Raw genomic sequence first — 22,424 nt, 5'->3', positions numbered from 1 at the left:
CTCTCACATTTTCATCTGTACTGAATTTTCCTAAGCTTGCAATTGCTGTTTTGGGAACCCAGAAACTGATGTCAGGGTTTTTTTTTATACTGTATTTGTCAATGCTGTCTAGGTTAAAGGATGAGAGAGATTTGAATTCATGGTTTCAGAGGCTGTAGTAGTTTATAGTCAGTTGGCTCTGTTGTGTCTGTGCCATGGCAATGCATCATGGGAGGAAGGAAGAAAGCTGGCTGGTGCACACATGGCCTGTGTTTAGGCCCCTGGATTCCATGGTGGTCCACCACACATGGAGGGCAGGAAGTAGAGAAACAGATGGAGAAGAGTCCTGAGAAAGCATCGCTGAGGACGTTACCCCCACTAGAACAAGATCCCTTCAAAGACAAGGCCCTCCAGGACAAGCCCCTTCGACATCAGCTCCTCCCAGGACCAGTGCCCCCCAGGACAAGCCCTCAAGGACACAGTCTCATGACCTACTTGAACCTTACTTGCACCTTTTGAGGGAAGACTTCATATCCAAAACAGTAATATCAACCATGCAAATAACTTCCTGCACACCCATCTCTCATCGATCAATAGGAACAACTGTGACACACCAGGCTGGATTTCCACCGCCAGATGGACAGAACTCCCCTGCCGTCATCAGCAGATCTAAGTTAACTTTCTGGTATGTGAAGAGTTAGAAATAATGCTTAATTCTACCCAGAAGCATTCTCTTATTAATTCGGAGAAGCACTCCCAGCCCACCATGGGCAATGATGAACATGACACACCTTCAGTTTGGAAACCTTTCCTAGGTTTTGAGTTTATAGGTAACCTGGACTTAACAATAGTGAGGTTCCCACTGTGATTCCATGCTGTGATACATGGCACCAAAGGAAGTGATGTGGGAAGCTGAACCTATGCACACTTCATCTTCCATGTCATGGTTGCCTTTCACAGCTGGAAAAGGGAAGAAGGAAGCAACTTAGGTCCAGGAATCCTGGGAGATGGGGACAGAGAGGAAAGAGAGGCAACACTCATTATTTCAATGCCCCTTCTGGAGAAAGGGAAGGCACCACTCTATTATCAACACCTGGGTGTTGGCTAGCATCCCTCACCTGGTCTGCAAGGTGTGGGGATGGAGCTCTCCTTTCTCAGTTGTGGCCTTCCTCTTGGGCTGCCATCTTCCATGCACTACATTCTACTCTCCCAATTTCCATCTCTGCGCCTCTTTCCTGACACCCAATCCTATTACTTTTGTTCCTACTTTGCTCTTTTCTCCCCCCCCCCCCACTCTGTCCTCCCTCGCCCTGTCAAAGTAGTGTTCTACATTTGAGCCACAGGTTCACTTTCAGATTTTTGGTAGCTAATTGCAAGTAACTGTCTCACAGACTTTCTCGCCTACGTTGGCTTCAAATAGTGATAATCAGATCTCAGCCTCCTATGTAGTTAGGATTACAGGTGTAAGCTATCAGTGCTCAGCTATTAGGAAAAGCTATGAGTCTCTTACTTTCAATAAGCTACTCAGAAATAGCCAGACTTGGCACTGTAACTCAGTGGTAAACCACTAGCCTTGAGCACAAATGACTCAGGAGCAGGCCCTGAGATCAAGCTCCAGGACCTGCCAGTAACAACAAAAAAAGAATAAAGTATGAAAGCAATTTACATAATGAACTTGACTAACAGAAAGCTTCCTGTTTTATAATGCTAGGGGAGATGGTGGAGACGTTCCACAGATAAGTTGTCTTGATTCCAAAGGCAATAGGGTTTGCAGTACAATCTTCCTTTCAGTTTATGCCCTGAGTCTATTTAAATCTGCTTCAAGCCTCTTATTCTGGGTTTTCGTTGGTGGTCAAGAGTTAATGAAAAGTCTATAAAGGAACATTACAAATTCATTGGATAGAATGTAGAGAAACTTTTACCTCTAATAAAGAAAAACCAGGTTAGAGATATGGGTAGGTGTCATCAAAAATGACGCAAAGCTTCTGCACGTGGTGTCAAGTCTCTAACAGTTATGAACCTCCCTAGCCCCAGGCAGCCTCATCTTACAACAATCCCCACAAAATCAAATTCTGACTTCAAGGCACTAGCAAAGAGGGGACATTTAAGCCGGGCGCTGGTGGCTCACGCCTGTAATCCTAGCTACTCAGGAGGCTGAGATCTGAGGATCGCGGTTCAAAGCCAGCCTGGGCAGGAGAGACCGTGAGACTCCTATCTCCAATAAACCACCAGAAAACTGGCTGTAGCTCAAGTGGTAGAGCGCTCACCTTGAGCTGAAGAGCTGAGGGACAGCGCCCAGGCCCAGTGTTCAAGCCCCATGACCGACCAAAGAAAAAAAAGAAAGGAACATTTTCCTTTCAAAACACTATATCAGAGCATCAGTCACCACTACAGAAGATAAATCACAGTTGATCTCCAGCATTTATCAAAGTGCCCGAAACATCATAGACACTCAGTATTTAGTAGATAAATGAATCTCAGTTTTCTAGAATGTTTGGCAGTTGACTCTGGGTAGAGATGATGAATTGAACTAATACATATTTCTGGAATTCCACTAACACCAGAAAGACGGAAGAGAGAGAAGTGATAGCCACAGAAGCACGGAGGTGCAGCGCGGTGATCACGCACGTGGCAAATCTGAGGAAAGGGAATGCTAAGATAGTGACAAGCCAGGTCCTCCAGATGTGGAGGGGATGCTAGAGGGAAATAGCATGACTAAGGCATGGACACACTCAGGGCTCAGAGCCTCTCCCAGTTCCTGAATTGCTGGAAGTAGAGGCTTACTCTCTGAGCAGAAGATGAGAAAATTCTCTGTGGAATACGGGCAACTTCTCATTTGCTTTTTGCTGTCCCATTCTTTTTTTTTTTTTTTTTGGTCTGTCGTGGGGCTTGAACTCTGGGCCTGGACACTGTCCCTCAGCTCTTCAGCTCAAGACAAGTGCTCTACCACTTGAGCTACAGCGCCACTTCCAGTTTTCTGGTGGTTTATTGGAGATAGGAGTCTCATGGTCTTTCCTGCCCGGTCTGGCTTTGAACCGCAATCCTCAGATCTCAGCCTCCTGAGTAGCTAGGATTACAGGCGTGAGCCACCAGCGCCCGGCTGCTGTCCCATTCTTAAACATGAACAGATGACTAGGGTTACCCAGCATCCGAGGAGACCTCCAACATGGCAGATAATGGAGGATTTGACTTCCCAAATAAAGCCCATCCACTAAGCGCTCGGTGCAATGGAACCCATTGAGCCTACTCTCGGTATATATCTATACTTCTAGAGGCACCGGCAGAAAGACAACATTAACTTCCAAAAATAAATAGCACATGTTCCCATTGTATCCTCTCCTGGGACTTTGGAGGTGACATCCTGGGAGCTGAGCCAGTGAAGTGAGGGGCTGCAGTGGACAGAGGCTGTGTTGTAGAAAAGTAGCCATGGTGGGCAGCCTGAGAAAGCTCCTATCCTCTCAGTATCCATTCCATGCTCCACCCCTCTCCATATGCCTGCTCAAATCTCCATTTCCAAATTACCCCTTACCACCAGCACTCAGAACCTTTCCAGGAAAACAACCTAACTGCTAGCAACAATGCTGCCCAAAGACGGGTCTGGTACGAAGAGGAATGAAAAGAGTGACCCTGTATGTACATATTAGGCAAGTTCTCTACCCCTGAGCTTTGCCCCCATCTCTACATACCATGTCACCTTGTCTCTGATGCCCTACAACTTTTCTTTATCTTTTTCAAAATTTTAATGTTATTGTCAAGGTGATGTGCAGAGGGATTACAGTTACATAGGTAAGGTAATGACTACATTTCTTATCTAACTGGTTACCCCTCCTCCATTTTTCTCCCTCCCTCCCCCCAACTTTTCTTTTTCTTGCTCACAGCAATTTCAACTACTTGTAAGTTGCTGAACCTACTATTTTGATCCTTCTCATGTGTCCTTCTCTTTGCCTGGTTCATGTCTGCTTACATTACAAACTCAGTTCAGGCATAACCTTCTCCAGTAAGATATTCCGCATCATCCCCCCCCCCCCCAATCTACCTGTAGCCTCGGGTTAGATGTGCTTCCTCTGAGCATGTGCACAGCCCATTGTGTTGAAAATGATCTCTCCATCCCTCTGTGTCAGTGGGGACAAGATCCTCTAGTTACACATCTTCAATGTCTAGCACAGAGTAAGTATTAAAAATTTGTGGAATGCAATTTGTGTTTGTGTGTGTGTGCTGATCTACATTTCCAAACCTATCATTTTCTTCTCAAATATTGCCTTTCTTGAATGTTTTCTCTTTTCTTTATTGGACATTACATGGCTTCTTGTCATTAGCTCTTCTGTGTTATTCAGTTTTCTTTTCTATAAAACAGTATTACAAACAGTATCTGACTTGTAGGGTCATAGTGAGAAATACATGATAAAGCTACGTAAAACACTTAGGACAGAAGCATATGTCTCTCAGCTGTTAGTAACACTCGTTATAACTACTTACTCATTGTTAGTTCTTGGAGAGTGTCTTTAATGTATTAGGGATATTTTGTAATAATTGAGTCAATTAAACCAAATGTTGATCCAGTTTCCTGTCTGGCTGCAAGCTGTGACACATGCCACGTTTTATGTTCTGAACACTTTCTCGTCCTTCTACCTCCTTATGAATCACATTAAGTGTGTGACAGAAAACTTCAGATAATCACATCGTAGAAGTTTCTTTCTCACAGATGAAGCCTTTTGCCCAATCTGGTTTTATTTCTGATTCTGAGTGTCAACTTATTTAACTGTTCATGCAGTGATAAAAATCTCTCTGTGGATTCAACCTCAGTTCCTCAAAATCCATTGCCGTTTTTATCTCCTTAAAAACCAGACTTCCTAAAGCAGCAGCAAGCATGGCGGGAAGGCAAAGAAACTGCATGGGCCATTCTGTTTGCAGTGACCCTGTCTCCTTTCCTGTTTCTCTCTTACATGCAGAGCATTAGGAGCTTTCTCAGACTCTCAGAAATAGAGCCAGAGGCTAAAGATAAAGAAGGCCTGCTCATCCCACGCAAGAGAGTTGGAAGCTTTCATGTCTGGTAATGTTTCTGCTGCTGCTTGGATATTTTGTGTGTGTGTGTGTGTGTGTGTGTGTGTGTGTGTGTTAGTGCAATTCCAGAATCATCTGATCCTTTGTATGAAAGCACATATATGTACCCACTGATCTTAGGTGTATATTATAGGGTACACACAATAACACTTGTTACATAGCCCTTGTCAGCTTTGAAAACATGTTGGGGGGGGGAGGGCAGTAAGGTCCATACTAAGTGCTTCAAATTACACAGTTCTGACTTTAGAGCCAGTACCCCCACCAGGTATGAGCTCCTGAAACATATTTTCTTCCTGGCCTCTAGTGCTTATTGTCAGTTCCTGACCCCCAAACTAACTGGAATACAGTGAATCTATTTATTCATTTATGTTGTGGTGTTAGGGATGGAACCTAGGGCTTCATGCATACCAGACTCAAACTCTACCACTGAGACACACCCATTTCAACTTTATTTATCATTAAAATAGCTATAGACTTTTTAAAGTCTATTCCTTCCTTCCTTCCTTCCTTCCTTTCCCCTTCTTTTTGGATTTGAACTTAGAGCCTCCCAGAAAGCTCCCTAGAATTTAAGCTACACCACAAGTCCTTTTGTCTTTAGTGGTCCTGACAGAGTCTCTCTTTGGCTCTAGCTGGCTGGAGACTCTGATATTCCTATCTCAGCCTCTCGAGCATCTGGGATTACAGACGTGCACTACCAACACCAGGCTAGCAAATCTTTATCACCGAAAGCTTATCGTTTGAAGTTCCCACTTGGTGTTGAATCTTCAGTGCCTTTGGACAAATGCATGATGATGTGTATCACACGGAGTGCTATCACGGCTCCAAACATCCTCGGTGCAGTGTGGCACGGCAGAATTTAAAGAGGGAAAGGCAAGGCAAAGAGAAAACGGCAGAGCAGGGGCTGCCTCGACTCCCAGCCAGGTTTGCTGGGAAAGAAGTTCCGCAGCCCCCGCCGTCGACCCGTCATCCCAAGTCGGCCTCGGGGCAGGTTCCTCCTCCTTTGTTTTTATCAGGCAAATAGGTTTCCTGTTGGCTCGGGGATCCTGCGAAAGGGCAGGAAGAGGCCAGGCCTGCTCCCCGGGCCCCTCCCTAGCCCGGTTATTTATTTTGCCCACGTTGTTCGGGTCCGGGGGGTGTTCCCGGCGGGTGCGGCCTCCGTGGCCGGTTTGTCCCCTCCCCTAGGAGGAGGCGAGGCCGGCCCACGCCCGCCGGATCGCTCGCCTCCCGGGCCGCCGGCGTGCGGGGCGGGGAGGGGAAGAGGAAAGGGAAGGAGGGCTGGGGGCTGGGGGGGAAAGGCCGCCCGCGCGCCCGGGAGGCGGGGAGACGGGGCGACCGGCCCGGCCGCGCAGCGGCTCTCCGCCCGCCGCAGGTGGAGGGCCGCCGGGGTGGTGGATCTCGACCGCGCCATCACCGCCGCCACCTGGGCTCCGAGCCCGCCTGGCCGCCCCGGGGGCGCCGGCGCGGGGCGCCGGGGACTCGCGGACCCGGGCGGACCCGGGCGCGGGGGGCCGCAGCTCGCCCATGGCCGAGGGCCGGCGGCGGGACGACGAGGAGGAAGAGCTGCGCGAGCGCCGAGAGCTCGGGGGGCCGCGCCGGGCCCGGGGCCGGGCCATCTCCAGCCACTGGCCGCAGGTGGGAGGCGCGGGGGGGCCGCAGGTCGGGGGCCGGGGGACGTGGGGGGACCCGAGGCTGGGTGCCCCGGGGTCCCTCAGATCCCGCCCTGCCGGGCCGCAGTACCTCCACTCGCCGGGAGGGGACCGGCACCTGGAACTCCTGCAAGGGAAAGCGGGTCAGTGCCTCAGCCATCCTCACCTTCCCCCCGCCCCCCACACTTTGGGGGCCAGGTCAGGAGCTTGCCAGCGGCTGTGTGGTGATTCTGGAGCCAAACTCCTAAAATTCCTGTGCACGTGAAATCCCAGAGCTGGCGGCTGGGCCCGAGCGGCCTGCGTGATTCCTTATGGAGGCCAGGAGCCCTCCGGGGAAGTGGGGTGACAACGACCCCACCCAGTGGCATTGCCTGCACCGCCCCAACCAGGTCCACCCACGTGCTCACGGCCGAGTCCGGTCTTGATTCTTTGTCTGTTGAACTTCGGACCCCAGGTTCCCTCCCTCCCTCCCCCATGGACTGAGCTCACCAGTTTTCGCTGGGACTCCTTTAAGAGTTGTCTTGTGAAAGGAACTTAACATAATTTCAAGAGGTAATTCATTCGGATTGGGGGGATCGTGGTCCGGCTGGTAATTACTTTTCTGATCTTGTGTTTTTGGGGGTACACAAAGGCGGCAGGGATCAAGCGGTTTAGGGTCCCCACCCCTTGCTTCTTCCTGGGCCAGTTTTCCAATCCACATAATAGAGAGCTTTGGTTCCAACTGGAGAACCAGAGTTGTCTGAAACCCAGAAAGAAGCAAGAACAAGCCCTGGGGGCTGACAGGCATGGGAGGTGAAGGGGTGAGGTAGGTTGATTTGAACACGATCATTTGATCGTTGGAAGCCTCTGTCGGGTGTTAGAATGAATAACCTTCCAAGTGTTGGACTCAAGCGTTGCACAAGGTTTCTAGGTGGTCCCTTCATCACTGAGAGAAAGCTGGAAGCTTAAAGAAGAGATGGGGCTGTAGGGAGCGAATAAATGAAGGGGAGAAAAATACCATGGAAGGAAAGAACGAGAGCAGAAAGCATGAAGAAATGGCCAATTGGATGACTTTAGTCGAATCTTGAAGGCCCTCACAGGGGCTTTCATCAAAATAAGGCTTTTGACTGTCCCAATGGAAACCAGTGATCTTGATGATGATAGCTTTATCTACTGTAAAACCAGATCTAGTGAAATAATAATTGTTGGATATTTGTAAATATTCCTTCAAGAATAAAATGAAAAAGCTTTGCAAAAATGGACCTTCATTGGATTACAGGAACCTGTAATCAATTCTCAATTTTCAGTAAAAATAGTCCCTTTTACAAGGAACTGAACTTTTGGGAGCTGTGTTAGAATCCAGATGAAATAGGGTTCAGAAATAAGTTCATCATCCAGTTAAGTTTAAGTGTATTTTTTCCAAGACTGGTGGAAATGGCATTTTAGTAACTTTTTACCAGTTCCATAACATCTCGAGGCTGGCAGATACTTTTCAAGGTTCTATGATAATATTTTGCCAAGACATGACGTATACTTTCTGCACTCAGAAAATTGGTGTTTGCAGGTTTCTAACCACTTAAACATCTTTCTTCAGGAAGGGGCAAGGAGCCAGCACTATGGTGGAGGGGTAAATTGTTTTATTTCTTTGGGGACAGATTATTTACTAGCTGGCATCTTGTTACATGTAGTGTCTTCTTAGTGAACGTGCTTTTCAGACACCATTACATTCCTTACCAAGCCTGGGCATTTGTTAGTTCTGCCTGTTGATCTCTTGCAAGCCAGAGTATAAACTTACCCAGAGATTTAACATCTCTTCTACTTCTTTCTAATCTTTCACTTTCCTTTTTTCAACATGTCCTCCTTCCCACATCACTTTATAATTTAAAGATTTCCCTTTTCTCTGATCTCACAGAATTTAACACAGTCAACTCAGTGTTTGTGGACTTGAGGGAGCCTGTGAGCCCTTTTCTCTCTTGAGTTGTATAAATGCATCTATTTATTTTTGCAACATGCATACAATAAAAATGTATAAAGCGAAAACTCGTAAGCGCTCTACCACTGAGTTACATATCTTGCCTTTGTTTTATGACTTCTTTTTCTTCTTGCAATGGTGGGGATTAAAACTGGGGCATTGTGTTGCTGGGCAAACACACTCCCATGAAGCTACATCGCCAGTCTTATTTTTATTTTTTAAATTTTTGTAATTGTCTTTTCTGTATAGTTTACCATACACAAAAGTATCCCTATATTATTGCTTAATTTTATTTATTTAACAACTTGACCTAAGTATGTATGTCTTTTATAATGGCATGCTTCTTCTCTTTTTATTTTTTTGAGCAGATCATTATTTTTATTAACCTAGCAGAAAAAAAGGTAATGACTATGAAATGTCTGGAACGAGTTCTTTCGATTTAGAGGCCAAGGCTCCAGAAAGATTTCTTTAGAAAATAAGAGCTTTTTAAAAATGAAGTTAAGAATATTGGATTTTTTCATGATTTCATCATATGCTAATTGTTTTGGTGTTACCTTCATAAAATATGGCTTATTTTTCCACTTTTGCCTTTGTTTGGGTTTTGTTTTGTTTTTGGATTGAAACTAGGGCCTGGCTCTTGCTAAGCATGCACTCTGCCATAAAAACCTGTTTTCCTATTTTTCTTCCTTTTTTTTTTTTTTTAAGGTTATACTGGGATTTGGACTCATGCCTTGCTAAGCCAATATTGTACCACTTAAACCATGCCCCCAACCTGTTTTGCTTTAGTTCTTTTCAGATAGGGTCTTGCATTTTTTTACCCAGTGCTGATTTTAGCCTTTGATCTTCCTTCCTATACCTCCCACATGACTGAGATTACAGGTCTATACCACGTACCAAGTTTATTGATTGAAGTGAGTTCTTCCCCCCCCCCCCCCAGGCTATTCTTGAACATGATCCTCCCAATATCCACCTCCAAAGAAGCTAAAATCACAGAGGTGTCACCATGCCAGCTTCTGCTGTTAAAGTAATAAAAGTGTCTTTTGTGACACTAGCTGAAGCTTTGCAGAATTGCGGGGCAGTCAAGTGCTGAGGGTCAGTTCAGCGAAGACTAATTCTGTAGTAATTCATAATTCATGATATTAATTAATGAGCCAACGTAGGAAAGTTAAGTGGGAAGGTTTGCTGGAAAGTTTCATGCCCCCATGCTGAGGTGTCATGAATCTGGTTACAGTATGAAATAATTACTGTTGAGAGTTATTTCAGTAGCAAGATCCTGTTGCTTCACCTCACCTGAGTAGTTATATTAAAAAAGGACATAACTACCTGAATTCTTGGGGAATCTTATTGTTCCACTGTGTGTCCATCACAAATACGACAGAGCTGGTGTGGGTTCTCAGAAGTTCTCAAGCTTTTTCTATATACATAAGAATCATCTTGAGCCGGGCGCTGGTGGCTCATGCCTGTAATCCTGCCTACTCAGGAGGCTGAAATCTGAAGGATCGAGGTTCAAAGCCCACCTGGGCAGGAAAGTCCGAGAAACTCTTATCTCCAATAAACAACCAGAAAACCGGAAGTGGCGTAACTCAAGTGGTAGAGCTCTAGCCTTGAGCTGAAAAGCTGAGGGACAGCGTTCAGGCCCAGAATTCAAGCCCCACGACCGACAAAAAAAAAGAAAAAGAAAAAGAAAAGAATCATCTTGAAGGGGTTGTATACTCACAAGTTCTTGACTTCCATCCCAAGTCTGTTCTTTCAATTGGTTGAGAATTCAGTTCAGTTGGTTTCCCTGAGAATCTTTGTTTTTCTTCCCAGGTGATATTATTGTTGCTGATACTGAGGGGGATGCTGTCTATATATGTAACTAAGAGAAGTCACACCTTAATAATGGATCTTAAGAAATAGTTCCTCGGGCGGTTCTGGGAAGATGGCGGAGGAGAAGCTGGAATCTGAACAAGCTCTTGCATAGAAAACAGTTTCAGAGTTCCAGTGAACAGTCCCAAGCCAGAGAATCACACCAAGTGTGCCATCACAGGACAGAGAGTTAGCCAAGAGAGGGGAAGCCAAGCAGACACATCTGAACGTCTGCCAGCAGCTGCTGCTGCGGCGGCAGGGTCGCAGCGGCGACCGCAGCCGCGGCCATACCTGAGCGCTCACACAGAGAGTCCGGGACGAAGGAGCCAGACGCAGCGGGCGAGCGGATTCTACTCAACACCAGCAAGAACCGACAAGGAGCGGACAACTTCATCCTGCACTTTGCAGACCAGAGACGACCCAGGATACGAGACTCGGCGTGAGTAGAAGCCCCACTTCCTCACTCCTTCCCAGGGAGCAGAGGAGGGAAGGCCACCCCCCCCCCCAGCACCGGTGATCTCCATCTTGGATACCTACAAAGCTCGCAGGAGCGGCTAGCTCCAGCTCAGGCCTTGGAATAAAACGAGTCATTTAGCAGGTCACAAGAACTTAACGGCGAAGTGACCTCACAGACTCAGTTCCATCCAGGGAAAAGTCACCCAGCTCAGGCGCCAGCCATTGGAGTGGCTCTCCTCACCGGGTAACCAGAGCCAGAGGCTGCCCCTCCCTCTGGCAGCCACCACAACAATTGAAAAACAGAAACCCTGAGAATGGCTCCAGGCTGGGTGCTGTGAGTTTTTTTCACAAAATAGCCCCAGGGAAAAGCTACTGTTTGTTGAAAGGCCTCAACTCTACCCAGAACCTAGCCTCATCACTGCATCCCCCTCTTTTGTGATTCTCAAAGCAGATCACCCTCCCAGTAAACTAACCTGGGAGGGGGATCTCAAAATCTTGGGTAAAGCAGAGCATTTTTCTGCCTGTTCCAACAAACTGACTTAAGAAACCAATCAAGCCACAGGACCTCAAGCTGACCAGAGACTCCAACCACACTCTGGTTACAGACAAAAGGGAGATACAGGACTCTTCCCACCCCTCCCCCCCCCAAAAAAAAAAATCAAAGACCTTTTTTTTTTTTTCTTCTTCTTTTCTTTTTTTCTTTTTTTTTTGTTTTGTTTTGTTTTTCATTTTTTGTTACCTTATATATATAAAAAAATTTTTTTTGCTTTTCTAAAACTTTTATTAATCTTTAATTTTTGCCTCTTCTGAAAAAATAATTGTTTTCCATTAACTTTTTTTTTTTCTTTCTCCTCTTATAATTTTTATTTTAGGAATACGTGAATGTGTGTTTTCCTTTCTTTTCTTGTCTTCTTTCTCTTTTTCTTTCATTCTTAATTATCTTTTTGTTTTTTGTCTAGCTCTACTGAACTTCTGATCTTTTCTTCTCACTTTCCTATCCTTTCCATCTTTTCCTCTTTGTTCTTCTTTATGTGACTTAACTCTTGTCCTGCACATCCTCAGATAAACCCGTAGTTAACCAGTAGACCCTACCCCCCATTGTGTACACACTTAATCCACAAACTTATTACTCAATTCAAAACCTCTGAGACTTAAATTCATTAATAGCAGTACTACCTCTTTATACCTATATAATATTTTAAGCATTTTTTTAAAGTTTTTCACATCTCCTCTATGTCCCTCCCTTTCCCTCAACATATTCATATTCCTCTATAAATAGATGGTCTTTTAATCTCTAAAATAACATTAATTTTTACGTTTCTATTTTTTTTTCTGGTCTCTTTTCATTCCCCTTTCCCTTTCTTCTTTTTCTCTCTCTCTCTACTTGCATCCTACCCAACCTATTTCCTGCACTGTGATTAGGACATAGTTAACTCTCCCTGTGCCTCCCCACACCAATCTATTCCTATTTTTTACCCACATCTCTCCCTAACCCTAATAATTTCTGGTTTTCCAAATTCTTCTCTGCGGTTCGAAGTCCTTTAACATATAGTTGTTTGATGTCGAATAGATGTATCTGTTGAACTAGATTGTATCTGTAGACTATTGACTGTACAAATGCAAACTTTGGTTGATGGTTGCCTTAAGATAGTGTTCTAGCACATAACTGGTGCTATCTTCATCTCAAATGGGCAGAGTAAGCCGGAAAAACACAAGAAAAATGGCAAATTCGGGTATCTCAATTCCCAATCTTGATAATCAGGGGTTAGAACAGATAATGAATAATCCAGAGGAGAGTTCCCAAACAGCTCTACAAACACTGCTGGCAAACATGATAAATGAAAAGTTTGACAATGTACAAAGGACTCTGTATGAGCGTGACAGGGAGAGAGAGGAGGGATCCCAGAAGTTTATACAGGAATATCATAAGCGTGAGGAAGCTACTCAAAAACTGATACAGGATTTGCGTGAACAACTTGAGAATACTCAAAGAGAAAGGGAGGAATGGCGTGAGCAGGCTGAGAACACTCAAAGAGATCTGCAGGAATCCCACGAACGGGAGGAAGCTAATCAAAGAGTAATACAGGAATTGAGAGACCAGGTAGAGAACACACAAAGATCACTAAAGGCATTCATGGAATCCATTAACAAAGAGCTGAAGGAAGTCAGGGAGACCACAAAGGGAATGCTGAATGGAACCCAACAGAAGGAATGGGAGCCCAAAGAAACCATAACCAATCAACTAAGTGATTTGAGGAGAAACACTGAACACCAAATTAAGGAAGTAAAGAAATTCATACAAGACCTAAAACAGAGCTTCAACAAAGAACTTGAAGCCATCAAAGCTGACCAACTAGAAGGAAAAGAGATAAAAAACAAAGTAGAGAGTCTTGACAGCAGGTTAGACCATGCAGAAGATCGAATCTCAGGGATTGAAGACAGTCTAGATATTATAGAGAAAGAACATACAACCATCCAAGACAAGTCCAAGAAATATGATAGATCTATCCAACACCTGGAAGACACCATCAGAAGGCCTAATCTAAGGATAATGGGTGTAGAGGAGCACCTAGAAACAGAAGTTAATGGTCTAGGAAATTTGTTTAACAGGATCCTAGCAGAGAACTTCCCAAACATGCAAAAAGATAGGCCTGTCCAGATACAAGAAGCCTTTAGAACCCCAAATAGACCAGACCAGAATAGGACATCCCACCGCCACATTATAATCCACACAGGATCAACTCAGACCAAGGAAAAGATCCTTAAAGCTGTCAGAGAGAAAAGGGTAATCACTTATAAAGGGAAACCAATTAGAATCACCTCAGATTTCTCAGCAGAGACAATCAAAGCAAGAAGAGCCTGGAACGATGTATGCCATGCCCTAAAAACAAACAACTATCAACCAAGAATACTGTACCCAGCTAAACTCTCCTTCATAACCGAAGGCCAAATAAAAACCTTCCATAGCAAAGAAAAATTGAAACAATACATCTCCACCAAACCAGCCCTACAAAAGATTCTTAAAGATGTCCTACACATAGAAAACCAACAAGACCACAATAAAGGCCAAGAAACTGCACCCAAACTGAGAATCCAAGAACCATAGGAAGAACCCAGTTTTCGCAGCCCCCAAGAAGGTAGATAACATGGCAGGAACTCCCAAATACCTCTCAGTCCTATCTCTTAATGTTAACGGACTGAACTCTCCAATTAAGCGACATAGACTGTCTAGTTGGATTAAAAAACAAGACCCTTCTATCTGCTGCCTGCAGGAGTCACATCTTGCCCATAAAAACAAACACATTTTCAATGTTAAAGGCTGGAACAAAATCTACCAAGCAAACGGACCGCATAAACAGGCGGGAGTTGCAATCCTAATATCAGATAAAATAGACTTCAAATTAAAATTCGTAAAAAGAGATAAAGAAGGTCACTACATACTAATAAAGGATCTCTCCTTCAGGAGGATATTACAATTCTAAATATCTATTCACCAAACAATGGAGCACCCAAATTTATCAAAGAAACACTAATTTCCCTCAAATCCCATATAGACCCAAAGACATTAATTGTTGGGGATTTTAACACACCACTCTCCCCACTAGATAGATCAACTCGGCAAAAACTCAACAGAGAAACCACAGATCTAAACAGCTGCATAGATCAACTAGACTTAACAGACATTTACCGAACATTTCACCCAGCAGCATCAGAATACACGTTTTTCTCAGCAGCACATGGAACGTTTTCTAAAATAGACCACATTTTAGGCCACAAAGCAAACTTGTCTAAATTCAGAAACATTGAAGTTATACCTTGCATTCTCTCTGACCACAAGGGAATAAAATTAGAACTGAACACCAAAAGCCACCAAAGAAAGTCCGGTATCACATGGAGGCTGAACAACACACTGCTGAATCATCAGTGGGTCATGGAAGAGATTAGAAAGGAAATTCAAATGTTCATGCTATTCAACAAAAATGAACACACAAAATACCAGCTCCTCTGGGACACAGCAAAGGCAGTACTCAGAGGCAAGTTTATAGCTCTGAGCTCCTACATCAACAAATTGGAGAGATCTGAAACTAGCAATTTAATGACACATCTAAATCTCCTTGAAAAAGAGCAGCAAGATAACCCCCAATCCACTAGACGGAAAGAAATAATCAAAATTAAATCAGAATTAAATGAATTAGAATCCAAAAAAACTATAGAAAGAATCAACAAAACAAAGAGTTGGTTCTTTGAAAAACTTAACAAAATTGACAGACCCTTAGCAAATCTTATCAGAAAAAGAAGAGAACACACCCAAATTAATAAACTCAGAGATGAGAATGGAAACATCACCACGGAAACAATCAAGATTCAGAACATTATAAGGGAATCCTTCTCAAAACTGTATGCTAATAAGTTTGAGAACTTAACAGAAATGGACCTCTTCCTAGCAAATATTGACATGCCAAAACTAAACCAAGATGAGTTAAACTATCTTAGGCCCATATCAAGCATTGAAATAGAAACAGCAATAAGAGACCTCCCAGCTAAGAAAAGTCCAGGACCAGATGGTTTTACAGCGGAATTTTACAAGGCCTTCAAAGCAGAGCTCACACCAATTCTCCTCCAACTCTTCAATGAAATTGAAAGAGAAAGCTTACTACCGAACACATTCTATGAAGCCATCATAACCCTCATCCCAAAACCAGGCAGGGACTCATCAAAGAAAGAGAACTATAGACCCATTTCTTTGATGAACATTGATGCAAAACTTCTCAACAAAATTTTGGCCAACCGACTTCAACAATTCATCCAAAAAATCATACACCACGATCAAACAGGATTCATTTCAGGGATGCAAAGCTGGTTCAATATACGCAAATCAATTAATATTATTCATCACATCAACAGGAGCAAGAATAAGAACCACATGGTTATCTCAATAGACGCAGAAAAAGCATTCGACAAGATCCAACACCCCTTTATGATGAAGGTTTTGGAAAAATTAGGAATCCATGGAACATTCCTCAATACAATAAAGGCTGTATATGACAAACCTACAGCCAGCATTATACTCAATGGTGAAAAACTAAAGCCATTTCCTCTTAACTCAGGAACAAGACAAGGATGCCCACTCTCTCCACTTCTCTTCAATCTAGTATTAGAATGCCTAGCTACAGCAATAAGACAAGATGCAGACATAAAGGGGATCCAAATAGGGAAAGAAGAAATAAAACTCTCCCTCTTTGCAGATGACATGATCTTGTATTTAAAGAATCCCATAGACTCCACTCCCAAATTACTCAAGCTGATTCAAAACTTTGGCAAAGTAGCAGGTTATAAAATTAACCCCCAAAAATCCATGGCTTTTCTGTATGCCAACAATGAGAAAAGTGTGGCTGAAATTAGGAAAGCAACTCCATTTGTAATAGCCCCACAAAAAATAAAATACCTAGGAATTAACTAAAGAAGTGAAGGACCTCTATGATGAAAACTTTAAAATCTTGAAAAAGGAAATCAACACAGAACTTAAAAAATGGCAAAACCTCCCATGCTCCTGGATTGGAAAGATTAACATCGTGAAAATGGCAATACTTCCCAAGGCTATCTACAAATTCAACGCAATACCTATCAAAATTCCACCCTCATTCTTCAAGGAAATAGAAGAGGCAATCCAAAAATTCATATGGAACAATAAAAGACCCCGAATAGCAAAAACGCTCCTCAACGGAAAGAACACTGCTGGAGGAATATCAGTACCAAATTTCAAACTCTACTATAAAGCCATAGTAATCAAAACAGCTTGGTATTGGCATAAGAACAGACCTCAGGACCAATGGAATAGAATTGAAAACCCAGAAATGAACCTACAGACCTATAGCCATCTAATCTTCGATAAGGGAGCTAAAACAATAGAATGGAAGACAGACAGCCTCTTCAGTAAATGGTGCTGGCAAAACTGGTTCACTACATGTAGAAAACTAAAGCTAGATCCTTCTATATCACCCTGCACCAGAATCAACTCCAAATGGATCAAAGACCTTGAACTCAAAGCAGACACTCTGAAAACATTACAGGATGGAATAGGAGAAACCCTGGGTCTCCTCGGCTCAGGCCGAAATTTTCTGAATAGAGACCCGGAAACACAACAAATCAAAGAAAGGTTGGACAAATGGGATTGTATAAGGTTGCAGAGCTTCTGCAGGGCAAATGACATAGCTAGCAAGATCAATAGAAAGCCCACGGATTGGGAGAAGATCTTTTCTAGCCATACAATGGACAAGGGTCTCATATCTAAAATATACTTGGAACTCAAAAAATTAAACCACCCAACAACAAATCCTCAAAGAAACAACTGCCCAATAAGTAAGTGGGCGAAAGACTTAAAGAGAAGCTTCTCTGAAGAAGAAAGAAGGATGGCCAATAGACACATGAAGAAATGTTCAACATCCCTAGCCATAAAAGAAATGCAAATCAAAACAACATTGAGATATCACCTCACTCCAGTTAGAACAGCAAAAATCAAGAACTCTAACAACAACAGATGCTGGAGGGGATGTGGACAGAAAGGAACCTTACTTCATTGTTGGTGGGAATGTAAGCTTGTTCAACCACTTTGGAAAGCAGTATGGAGGTTCCTCAAAAGACTCCATATAGAGCTCCCCAATGACCCAGCAATCCCACTTTTGGGCATTTACCCAAATGACCACAAACAAGGCCACACTAAAGCTACCAGCACAACTATGTTTATTGCAGCATTATTTACCATAGCTAAGATATGGAACCAACCCAGATGCCCCTCAGTAGATGAATGGATCAAGAAGATGTGGTATATATACACAATGGAATTCTATGCCTCCATCAGAAAGAATGACATTGCCCCATTTGTTAGGAAATGGAAAGGCTTTGAAAAAATTATATTAAGTGAAGTAAGCCAGGCCCAAAGAAATATAGGTCCCATGGTTTCCCTTATTTGCAATATCTAGTATAGGTATGAGTGAAGTGGAAAAAGTCAGATAATGTGATGTTAGGAAAACGAACCCTCAAATATGTATTTTAATGTTTTTGTTTCTTTCATGCATGTGTTTCTAACGCATTTATAATATTATTTCTTTGTTGCTTTGTATGTCCCTCCCCCACAGTGTAACCCCCGCTTTCACTATATTTGATGTCAGTATAACATGTGGAGGAGACGGGGACAAACAAGTCGTTTAAGGATTCAGGTGGACCTGTTGCAACAATGAGAAGTACAAAATGTCATGTCAAAACCAGCTTTACAATGTCGTTGGGGGGGGGGAGGGGGGGTATGATTGGGTGGGGGGGAGGGGGGAGGCTGGGAAGGGAGGTGAAGGGTAAACAAAGGAGGAGGCTGCAATGCTTGGTAAGAAATGTATGCATTTTCCTGCCCATGTAATTGTAACCCCTCTGTACAGTATGTTCTCAATTAAAATAAAATTAAAAAAAAAAAAAAAAAGAAATAGTTCCTCTTTTTTTTTTTTTTTTGTCGGTCGTGGGGCTTGAACTCTGGGCCTGGGCGCTGTCCCTCAGCTCTTCAGCTCAAGGCGAGCACTCTACCACTTGAGCTACAGCGCCACTTCCGGTTTTCTGGTGGTTTATTGGAGATAAGAGTCTCACGGTCTCTCCTGCCCGGGCTGGCTTTGAACCGCCATCCTCAGATCTCAGCCTCCTGAGTAGCTAGGAATACAGGCGTGAGCCACCAGCGCCCAGCTGAAATAGTTCCTCTTAAACTGGATGCTCTTGGCTCAAACCTGTAATCCTTACTCCTCAGGAGGCTGAAATCTGAGGATCAAGGCTTGAAACCAGCCCTAGCAGGAAAAGTCGAGACTCTTACCTCCAATTTACTGCCAAAAATACCAGAAGTGGAACTTGGGCTCCAGTGGAGCCCTAGCCTTGAACGATAAAGCTCAGAGACCAGGGCCCTGAGCTCAAGCCCCAGTACAGGCACAAAAGAAAGAGTTTCTCTAGCTAATTTGTCCTTTTGAACAGATCAGATGAAAAAACAATAAGATAAACATGGAGATTTCCACAGACTAGCACAGAAGACTTAGTTTCTATTGTGGGTTTTCTCAGTGGCTTAAAGTATTTCATGGTTGATTTCTGTGGGATGGCCTGTTGAATCAACTTCATTCTTTGTGATTTTCTTCTTGTGTTTTTTGTTTGAGTGTTCATCTCTAGTAAAGCTTGGAGTGATAGCACCTTTCCGTTAGTGCCAAAGAAGGGAGGCAGGAGGCAGGGAAATAGAAGGTACAGTGACCAGTACTTTCTGGTTATCCTGGGATTGTCCCAGCCTTTCAAACTGAACGTTCCCCATCTCAGGATTCTGCTGCATCAGGGCTAATCAGGATGTGAAGCCACCCTCACCCAGTACAGCCTGTGAGTGACCCTGAGTTGTAGAGGAAGGGGAAGGGAAGAAGATAAAGTCTACAGATAAGATTGCTTATACTTACACCATTACTTCAAACTGAGTCTCAATTTTGTTTGTTTTTGTTTTTCATCCAATATTAGGTTTATAAAATTCACATTGGTGCTTGTTTTTATGTTTCATTTTCATAGTTTTAGTCTGTCCTTTTTGATTGATTTCTTAGAGTCCTTTATCCAGGATTCTCAACTTTTGTTGGTTATTTCTGTTGCAAATAATCTATCCTGTGACTTTTAATTTTTTTTTCAGTTTTTGTAATTTATTTAGATGTGGAAAATTTCTCATTTTAATGTAAATGAACTTATGATTCTTTTCCTTTATAATTTGTGTCTATTCAACTCCCAAGTGAATAAGGTCATCCCTACTACAAGGTAAAATAAAACATATAATGAAATAAAATATATAATAAAAATAAAAATTGTCTATCTCTTATGTTGTTTACTAAAAGATATGCAAGTTTCCTAATGGAGAAGTACCACAGCTTTGCTAAGGCTCAAACAGGTTTGAGAAACTCTGAGTGACCTATAGCATTTTATATTGTTTCTGCAAAGGGCAGACATACAAAATCTGATTTAAACACAAAATCTGATACAAACACCTGATTTAACAATCAAGTGTAGTTGCTTTGCTGGAGTTCATGCTTTTCTTGCGTCTTAATCCTACCAGACCTCCAAACACTGAGATTAGTTTTTTTTTTTTTTGGTCCGGTCGTGGGATCTGAACTCTGGGCCTGGGCGCTGTCCCACAGCTCTTCAGCTCAAGGCTAGCGCTCTACTACTTGAGCCACAGTGCCACTTCCGGCTTTATGCTTAGGTGGTGCTGAGGAATCGAACCCAGGGCCTCAGGCATGCAAGGCAAGCACTCTACCACTGAGCCACCTTCCCAGCCCCTGAGATTAGTTTTTCTTTTCTTTTCTTTTCTTTTTTTGGTGGAGGTCTTGGGACTTGAAAATCAGGACCTGAACATTGTCCCTAAGTTTCTTTTGCTCAAGGCAAGCACAGTACCACTTGAGCTACAGATCTACTTCTGCCTTTTTAAAAAAAAAAAAAAAGTTTATAGATAATAGCCTCACCTGGGCCACCTGGGCTGGCTTCAAACCATGATCCTCATGTCTTAGCTTTGTGAGTAGCCAGGATTGCAGGCATGAGCCACTAGTGCCCAAGCCATTTGGTTTTGTTTTTTTTTTAGATTATCAATATTATTTTATTACTATGTAATAGGAGCACCAATCTGTGCCTTCAGTTCTTTTCAAAAATGACCAAACTTTTAATTTCCCATGCTGTTTCGTAAATCTGTATCACTTTCAGTAGTCAGGTGAAAGACCCTTGTTACTCTCTTCCATTATGACCTCACAGCCTCAGGCAAATTTTGAGAAAGGACTTGAATGAGCTTAAACTCTAGTGAGCTGTGTGGCTACACTGATGACAGACATTCTAACTGTGACGACTGTGAGACATTAAAATGGAATCCTAAAGGGATCAGTACATCCATCAGCTCTTAGAATCTTGTAGGAAGCATGCAGAGAAAAGCTGACTTTGGCTTAGGTATAAGACAACGCTATGGTGCAGGTGTCATGGTTGGGAGGCGAGGAGGCCTGGGGTCCCGCCAAGCCTTCAGCCAGCTGTGAGACCTTGAGAAAGTCATTTAATGTTTCTGGGCCCTCAGGTCTTTTTTCCTGTTGGTGGTAGAGAAATGCTGTCCAGTCTTTCATCACCATCAGCTACCTCTGAGCCTCTTTTTAACCTTCTTCTGGCAAGTTTAATTTGACCCTGTAGAATTTGTACCCAGTCTCGGGGGCCAGGAAGTTTATCCACATGGTTAGCAGTACAGTATTTTTCATTGAAAACTTTTATTGCAGCCACAATATTTTGGTCTAGTCCTTTCCGGTTGTCATTGAGTCCTCTTTTCCTCTTCCCATTGGGTAAGGAGTTAGCCAAAGTCTTGTCATCAAAAAATGCACACACCAGTTTTCTAAACAGAAGGCTTCCTGAACGAGGGTAGTTTGATAATATAGAGTCCAGCTGAGATTTGGGCATAAACACATCAAAGCCTTCAGCAAGTTGCACTTCTGGCTGCTTGGATTTGCATTAATTTCCTCATGGTCTTGAGTTCTTGAAGAACGGCTTGTAACGTTGACTGGCAGTTACAAGTACAGCAGTTTGATTCAACTGTTCACCACTGGAAGTTCTCCATTGGAGCTCACAGCAACATGGGGCTGACTCTGGAAGTCCTAGAACGTGTGCCATACTGTCCTGAGAACTGCCCACTTTGGGGTGGTAGCTCATTCCACACACCACGGGAAGGAGGGTGGAGGCCTTGTGGAGGCTCAGTGGAGGAGTTCAAACGTTGAGGCCACACTAAATCCAAATCCTGGGGCTCTTCTTTTAATTTTTCTCCTTCTTTGCCTACACGCTGACATATCCTTCCAGTGCTGTCATTCAATAATCTTCTCATCTCTGTAACTTGTTTTTTAATTTCCATGCTTTCATCTCCTAAAAAAATGGGTTGTGTCTCTTCGGCTTCCCCATTAATATCGTTGGTGAATTCTGAGATCTTATAGACCTCACGGTGATAATCGGGGCTCACCAGTTTGAAGCTCTGGGATTTCCGGCTTCTTTTCCTCTCGGAGAACTCCATGGTGCCGGGAGGACGCGGCGCTGGCGGCGCGGGTCGTGTCACCGCCGCGGGGACCGAGGTCCGCGTCTCGGGCCGGCCGGCGGGCGGGTGGGCAGCGGCGGCGGCAGGGAGGAACGGAGCGAGGCCGAGCGACGCGAGGAGCCACCGCCGAGCCCGCTCCGGGGCTACCGGCCGGCGCGGGGTGGGCGGCGCGGGCTCCCGGACGAAGTTGCCCCCGCGCGCCGCCGCCTCCCGGAGCCCTAGGCGCCCCCCGGAGCCCCTCGCATGCCGGCGGGCCGCCGCCTCCCGGAGCCCTAGGCGCCTCCCGGAGCCCTAGGCGCCCCCCGGAGCCCCTCGCATGCGGGCGCGCCGCGGCCAGACGCCGCCCGCCGCAGCCCAACTTTCCGCAGGGAACGGGCCGGGCGGAGGCGGG

The 22,424-nt window shown here is 44.1% G+C and overlaps 1 pseudogene; it reads right to left on the bottom strand.

Annotated features, from left to right (window-relative positions):
- Positions 1 to 12,051: 12,051 nt before the first annotated feature.
- On the bottom strand, positions 12,052 to 22,012 carry LOC122120768 (annotated as a pseudogene).
- Between the last annotated feature and the right edge of the window lie 412 nt (positions 22,013 to 22,424).

The sequence above is a fragment of the Dipodomys spectabilis genome, unplaced genomic scaffold (assembly GCF_019054845.1).
Source record: "Dipodomys spectabilis isolate Male_0828 unplaced genomic scaffold, ASM1905484v1 ptg000178l, whole genome shotgun sequence".
Taxonomy (NCBI): Eukaryota; Metazoa; Chordata; class Mammalia; order Rodentia; family Heteromyidae; genus Dipodomys; species Dipodomys spectabilis.
This window is presented reverse-complemented; position numbering and strand designations above follow the sequence as displayed.